This window comes from Sinocyclocheilus rhinocerous, unplaced genomic scaffold, assembly GCF_001515625.1.
Source record: "Sinocyclocheilus rhinocerous isolate Xijiao unplaced genomic scaffold, SAMN03320098_v1.1 scaffold519, whole genome shotgun sequence".
NCBI classification, from domain to species: Eukaryota; Metazoa; Chordata; class Actinopteri; order Cypriniformes; family Cyprinidae; genus Sinocyclocheilus; species Sinocyclocheilus rhinocerous.
The window spans coordinates 1-8,524 of NW_015665048.1; the positions used below are offsets into that span (position 1 = coordinate 1).

At 35.6% G+C, this 8,524-nt stretch overlaps 1 pseudogene; it reads right to left on the reverse strand.

Annotated features, from left to right (window-relative positions):
• Window positions 1-6,949: 6,949 nt before the first annotated feature.
• Window positions 6,950-8,524, reverse strand: part of LOC107731067 (gastrula zinc finger protein XlCGF8.2DB-like) — a 2,793-nt pseudogene continuing 1,218 nt past the window's right edge.

Here is an 8,524-nt window from a genome sequence, read left to right on the forward strand (position 1 = left end):
ACTGTACTGTGTACATATTTAAACATATTTAGATTTAATATTGTGCACACGGTCTTATATATGTGTCATATGAAAGTATTATATCAGACAATGTTAAAGCAGTAGCACTGAAATCAAATGTTTGTACTATTTAAACTGTAGCTGTACATAGTTCTCATTTCTAGTATGAGCAGGATTGAGAACAATGACTGTAAAGCAATAGCTGTTCCAGAAATGCCAGGTCGTTCTTATCCATGGGATCATACAGCGAGCCTGGAGATTTCAGAATGAGACTGGAATACACAACTTGATGACTATAACTGTACTGTGTACATATTTAAACATATTTATATTTAATATTGTGTACACAGTCTTATATATGTGTCATATGAAAGTAATATGATCAGACAATGTTAAAGCAGTAGCACTGAAATCAAATGTTTTTGAACTGTAGCTGTACATAGTTCTCATTTCTAGCATAAAGAGCATTGAGAACAATGACTGTAAAGCAATAGTTGTTCCAGAAATACCAGGTCGCTCTTTTCCATGGGATCATACAGTGAGACTGGAGATTTCCTAAAGCTTCATGGTTTGGTTTGTGGATGAATTGTCTAGATTTGAACTCCTGTGACTTCAGGCACTTTATTCTGGCATGCAGAAGATGATTATTCTTCTTTAAACATGTAATTATCGTACTCGTACTTTCTGTTTAGAAGGTATTTTTATCTGAAGCATCTAGTTCCTGGTGTCAAGTGTCTCGTTCAGGTGCACAATGATTTCTGTTTTTGAACTAAATGATCACTGGGATTAAGTGTCTGTATTATTTTGATTCTGTTCACTTTGTGAAAGGTTGTGAAAGTGTGTAAGTGTACATTACACTGTCCTTATTCCTGAACAGGCGTTTGTTTTCAGTCATTTTGATGACTACCCAAATCTGTCCAAGTGTCTGTTGCTTTGCATTCCACAATAAATATTTCACTTCAGCCAAGAAATATGACCTTCTATATCTTGACTTATCACATAGAAAGTTATAGAATATCTAATGTGATCAATGATAAATACAGCTGCTTTGTTGTCAGTTTACTGGTGCAACTAAATAAGTGAAGAAATAAGTGCATTAACATACACTGTATTAAATTGTTTTCAAGACAGCAACATAGTGTTAGCCCAGATCCGGCCCACATCTGGCCCATGTGAAATCCATGCGGGCCAGATGTGTGCCGGATCTGGTCCGAAAATGTCTGCTGTCTGGGAAGTGCATGATCATACACTGTATAAAATTATTTTCAATGTTAAAACAGATTATTGGAGTACATTTAGCAAGAAATACTATTTCAGGCTTTCTACTTCAAAACTGCAGAATTAATACATTTAAATACTTGCTGTTTCTTTGTAATTAATTAATTAATTTCTACGCCATAACATGCACTTATAAATCACATTTATAACTAGACCAGGATTATGAATTAAGAAAATAAAAAGTTGAGACAAATGTCATTTTCCTAAATGCTACTTCACAAATAAACAGAGTTAAATATTTGACCTTTAATAATTACGTAATGCTAATTCCTCATTTTATGCACGAGCTCATGCATGTGTACATTAACTCCTGTGGCTTAGCACACACAATGGAGACTGACTCCTGCATTCACAACTTTTGAACTCAACACAAGTTTTTTCCCTGACGTTTGAATTTTAACTTTAATCAGATTGCATCATTTTGTATTACAACCAAGCAAGTCTACAGTGCAGAAACATTATGTGTGATGTTGGTTTATGACTGTTTTTATGACTTAATGCTTATTGAGCAACATACAAATCTGGTACATGCATTTAAGAAGATGCTCCTGGTGTTTCGTGACACTGAATCGCCATCAAAAACACTCACAAAAACTATTTAATGCATTTATGTTTTACTGCAGAAGGTGACAAAGAAGCTCAAACATATTTCATTGCCAGATCAGAGTTTTGACTCGTTTTGACTTAGTATTTTTCACAATATCAATAAAGCTAATCTTGAACAGTGCAACGTTTAGTCCCTGAACCACCATGATCTATTATAACCACATTTACGTCATTATCTGTCAATCATTCTGCATTCACCTTTGCATTCCACAAATGTTTTGATTTTAAATTGTCAGAAAATGAAGTAGGAAACTTTCCCAAAGTTCAAATATATTTTATCAAAACTAGTTTATACAGTAAAACTAGTTTCTACAGTAAACCTGTGTAAAACACTGTAGGTTGTCAGTTTACTGAAAATCTCTGTAGATTATCTGCAGTATTTTAAAGCATCTCTGTCCCTTTGCTTTTCTGTCATGGTGTTTGATCTGAAAGACTCAGAAATCATTTCACCAGCATTTTGCACCTTGTTTGCTGTTCTCCTCATTTTACTTGTTTCAAAACCTAGAGGTGCATTACTTCTAAGAGCAGATGTCTGTCTTCACTTTGTGCTTGTGTGGAATTACAGTGGAACAGTGAATAAGAACAGAGTGTATGCAAGTACATATTTCTTGTAAAAAAACATGATTCTTTCCCCCTCAAATATGATGGGTTTTTGAAATAAGGTCTGTGGTGGATGCAGATGAAAGATTTAATGACAGAGGTGAAGAACACAAACATTTTGCAATAATGACTTAGATGAACCCGTAGTAGACATTTAACAAAAAAACAACAACAAAAAAACAATCTCACCACAGTTCAACTGAAAAACTTTAAAACATTTTTAATGTAAAAAAATATACAGGTGCATCTCAATAAATTAGAATGTCGTGGAAAAGTTCATTTATTTCAGTAATTCAACTCAAATTGTGAAACTCGTGTATTAAATAAATTCAATGCACACAGACTGAAGTAGTTTACGTCTTTGGTTCTTTTAATTGTGATGATTTTGGCTCACATTTAACAAAAACCCACCAACTCACTATCTCAACAAATTAGAATACTCCATAAGACCAATAAAAAAAAACATTTTTAATGAATTGTTGGCCTTCTGGAAAGTATGCTCATTTACTGTACATGTACTCAATAACTTGGTAGGGTCTCCTTCTGCTTTAATTACTGCCTCAATTCGGCGTAGCATGGAGGTGATCAGTTTGTGGCACTACTGAGGTGGTATGGAAGCCCAGGTTTCTTTGACAGTGGCCTTCAGCTCATCTGCATTTTTTGGTCTCTTGTTTCTCATTTTCCTCTTGACAATACCCCATAGATTCTCTATGGGGTTCAGGTCTGGTGAGTTTGCTGGCCAGTCAAGCACACCAACACCATGGTCATTTAACCAACTTTTGGTGCTTTTGGCAGTGTGAGCAGGTGCCAAATCCTGCTGGAAAATGAAATCAGCATCTTCAAAAAGCTGATCAGCAGAAGGAAGCATGAAGTGCTCCAAAATTTATTGGTAAACGGGTGCAGTGACGTTGGTTTTCAAAAAACACAATGGACCAACACCAGCAGATGACATTGCACCCCAAATCATCACAGACTGTGGAAACTTAACACTGGACTTCAAGCAACTTGGGCTATGAGCTTCTCCACCCTTCCTCCAGACTCTAGGACCTTGGTTTCCAAATGAAATACAAAACTTGCTCTCATCTGAAAAAAGGACTTTGGACCACTGGGCAACAGTCCAGTTCTTCTTCTCCTGATGCACCTGTATATATATATTTGATGTCCAGTAAAGTTGAATCATGTAAATCATGTTACTGTGGTTGTGAAAAGAGAAGGACAATGCTTGACCAAACTGCCACCAGATTCAAACTTCACTACTAATCTTAGCAAATCACCCTATTAAATTAAAATACTATATTCAAACAAATTCCATCTTTTTCTTAATCTGAATGTCAAATTACTTGTAAGTCATGCATCTGAATGTGAACTTTGCTCACTTAGACGACTTCGGACAATGCTTTTTATATGAGCCTGTAGATTAGATGATGAGACAAAACTCTTCCCACATGAAGAGCACTGATACGGCTTTTCTCCAGCATTAACTCTCTCATGTTTTCTCAAGGTTGATGAATCAGTGAAACTCTAATCACAGTGTGAGCACTTGTAAGGTTTCGCTCCAGTGTGAATCCTCTCGTGTTTTTTTAAGTGGCCGGATGTAATAAAGCTCTTTCCACAGTCATAGCACACATAAGGTCTCACTCCCGCTGATGCACTTTTAAAACTCTTAGTAGTGTAAAGCTCTTTCCACTAAAGAGCAAATGTGAGGCTTCACTGCAGCACGAGTTTTAAGGTGTTCTGTTAAGGTCGATGCCAAAACAAATGTTTTATCACACCTGAATGACCTCACTCCTGTGTGAGATCTCACTCCTCCAACCATTTTTAATTCACTGAAATGAACCGACTCTTATGACTCGTGATTTGGACACTGCTCGAGCTCAATGCATTTATAAGTTGTCCGATTGCTTTTTCCGAAGAAACAAAAAAATGAATGTACTCACAGTCTGATAAAGAGCAGTCTCCTTACGAGGATTACCGCCACCTGGCTACTGTATACTTGCTACTTACTGTATAACGGGCTCCTCAGCCTCCAAGATGGGCAAAAGCATCATGATCCTCATCCTCAGACACTAGGGCCTAGTCCTAAATCCTGTGGTCTAGTCCTGTAAGTTCTAAAAATGTTAAAACCGCCATATATATCTGATTATCACTCAAACACTTTCCCAAAAGGTCCACAGCACTTACTGGCATATTCTTTATATTGCTAAAACTAAAAAGACTATTACGCCGATCATCATATTTAGCTACTATATTTAAAAAAACACATGTACCGTTTCTAAAACATCACACTCATCATCACACGTACCATTTCCATGCTTCCCCATTAATGCAATTAAGTCCCGTGTGTCCCAACCTTAATCTAGAAAACATTACCTCTTCCTTTCTATGCCTTTCATAAAATTTTTCTTTTTTTCCCTTACTGATTTTACTATGTTATAATACCATACCGCCTACCTGTATTTAGTCAATCAATGAACCACGTGGTTGAAATGAAAACAAACAGCGACATCTAGAGGAAGATCTGTGGCACTGACCAACTATTATCATAACTTCAAATTGAATTTATTCTGAGGATCAAGAGTCAAGACAACACAAAATCTTTTTAACCCTGTAAAACCTGACATATTTGTTTGTTTGTTTTTATTTTATTTAAAAGGGACAATACACATTAATTAACATGAGTAAACAAGTCTACTATGTAAATGTGCCAGATTTAGTCATTCAGGCTAATTTTCATCTGCAGTCCCTGGCAGGTTGATGGTAAGAACCATAATCCACAAATACACAAAGCAGAAACAAACATATTACAAAAACCAGAATACAATAAAAAAAAAATTTTTTTTTAAAACACTACTTTTTTATGAAGACATATTTGATTATCCAATAACCACCCTTTTACCGATTTAGAAAAAGGAGCAAGAGATGTATTATTTCTTAATTCTATGGGTATAGTATTCCAAGTATGTACTGCTCTATAAGAAAATATTGATTGCCCAAAAGTACTTCTTCTATGTGGTATTATACAGTCCTCTCTAGTAGTGGCTCTAGTAAAAGAATTCAAATTTTTCCTGATAAATTTATTAAGTGGGAGCGGAGCCAAACCATGCAAAATTTTGAACACAAGTAAAATATCTGCAAATTTAATCATATTTTCCCAACTTAAAAACCCATATTTAGTTACAATTTCACAATGATATGAATTAGACCTTTTATCCAATATTTTCAAAGCCTGCTTATAGAGTCTTTCTATTGATTGCAAAATAGTCCCACCTGTCTGTGTCCAACTGGTGAGACAGTAATTCATATGTGAAAAAATCATAGCATTAATGTATAACTTTGAGGCCTCAGTGGTTAAATTATTCCTAATATATCTAAAATTTACCAAATTAAATTAAATTTTATTCCCAACTATTTTAACTTGTTTTTTAAATGTAAGTTGTGAATCAAGTATTATACCTAGATATTTATACTCTTGAACTACTGATAACCTTTTACCTGCAACTGTGACATCTGGATCGGGATCTCTATTTGCAGACTTTGAAAAAAACATACATACAGTTTTGCTAACATTAAGATGTAAACACGAGTTTTTTAACCAATTTGTAATCTTAACCATTTCTGCTGATAATTCATCTGCCGCTTGTTTTTTAGTTTTAGCATGCAAGTATATAATTGTATCATCAGCATACATCTGGCAATTTACAGCAGGTGCACAAACATCAGGCAAATCATTAATATACAAACTGAATAACAGAGGACCTAATATTGATCCTTGAGGTACACCAACTGAATTAATAAGTGATTGTGAGATTTTATTATCTACTCGAACACACTGTTGTCTATCCGTTAAATATGATTTTATCCATTTAATTACTCTTGTTGAGAAATTATAATTTAACAACTTTTTAATTAAAATCTCATGATTTACTGTGTCAAATGCTTTCCTTAAATCCAGAAAAACAGCTCCCACCACACCACCTTTATCTAATTTTACTTTAATATTTTCCAAAAGACAATTTGCAGTTTCTGTTGAATGGTACTTTTGAAAACCAAACTGCATCGGATGCAATGAAAATGATGTGTTATTCAAATGTAATATTATCTGTTCGGAGATCCATTTTTCTGCAATTTTTGAAACTGCGGGGAGAATACTAATGGGTCTATAATTACTAATTGACATATTATCTCCCGATTTAAACACAGGTGTAATAACTGCAGTTTTCCAAGCACTCGGAAACACTCCTTCATTCATAGACCAATTTATAATTTTTAAAATTGGAGGAATAAGTGCCTCTTTATAAGTTTTTAAAAATATTGTATCCATTCCATACACATCTTTTGCCCTTGAACTATGTGAACTATATGAAATAACAGTCGGAATTATATATATATATTTTCTTTTAATGTAACAATTTATTTAACCTTTAAACAAAGTTTTGTTTTACAGAATGATTACTATGCAGCTGATAAACTTAAAATTAAAGTACATTCACTATCAAATTATTTACTTGAAAGTGACAGATCTGAATGTGAATTTTGCTCACTTAGGCAACTTTGGGCAATGCTTTTTCTTATGTTTTAGTAGAGTAGATGAGAAGGTGAAATTCCTCCCACATGAAGAGCACTGGTACGGCTTTTCTCCAGTATGAACTCTCAAATGATCTTTCAGGATTCCTGACCGAGCAAAACTCTTTCCACAGTGTGAGCACTTGTAAGGTTTCTCTCCAGTGTGAATCTTCTGGTGTTTGTTTAAGTCGCTGGTTGTAGCAAAGCTCTTCCCGCAGTCAAAGCACACATAAGGTTTCACACCAGTATGAATACTCTGGTGATTTTTTACAGATTGCAGAAGTGCAAAACTCTTTCCACAAAAAGAACAAGTGTGAGGCTTCACTCCAGTATGAAGTTTAAGGTGTTTTCTTAAGTTTGATGCCAAAACAAATGTTTTATCACACTGATCACAGCTGAATGATCTCACTCCAGCGTGAGAATCCAGATGCTCTTTGAGAACGCTTCTGTCTCTGAAACTCTTTCCACACTGAGTGCATGTGAAGGGTTTTTCTCCAGTGTGAATTTTCATGTGCGAATTTAGGTGTCCTGTTTGAAAGAAACTCTTTCCACACTGAGTGCATGTATAAGGCCTCTCTCCAGTGTGAGCTCTCATGTGTCTTTTAAGGCTTCCTTTTTGAATGAAACTTTTTCCACATTCTTGGCAGGTGTAGAGGTTCTCTCTAGTGTGAATTCTCATGTGAACTTTAAGGTTTCCTTTTCGGATGAAACTTATTCCACACAGTTTGCAGGTGTAAGGCTTCGCTCCAGAGTGAATTCTCATGTGAGCATTAAGGGTTGGCTTATGTGTAAAACTCTGTTCACACTGAAGGCATTTGAAGGGCTTCTCTCCACTGAGTTCTCATGTGGCTCCCAAGGCTTCCTTTTTGAATGAAACTTTTACCACACTGTTGGCAGGTGTAAGGCTTCTCTCCAGTGTGAGTTCCAATGTGACCTGCAAGGCTTTCTTGTTGATCAAAACTCTTTCCACACTGAAACGGGTGAAATAATTTCTAGGTGTCTTTGAGCAATTAAAAGATTTTTCAACAGTTATGAAATCATTATATTTCTCATACTGATATTTCTCTTCCATTTCATTCAATTCTTGACTCTCTTCTTTCAGCGCCATCAGGTCTAAGGTGAAAAAAGACAAACACAGATTAGTGGCACTTTAATGGCTTAAAGCAACAGACATCAAAACCAAGATAAAACATTTTCCAACAAAACTGGGATATTATAGACCAGTCACTCCTGGTCTTAGGGACCCACCGCTCCGCTCATTTTATGTCTCCATTTTGACACCTGATTCAGATCACCAGCTCATTAGGTGAGAGCTCCATGAACTCAGCTGAGTGTGTCAGATAAGGGAGACATTCAAAATGTGCAGAGCAGTGGGTCCCCAGGACCAGCATTGAAAATCACTGAGCTGGTTTAATGCATGAATTCTTGATAAAATGCAGTTATATTATGGGCTGTTGGCATTAATTGTGCTCGTGAT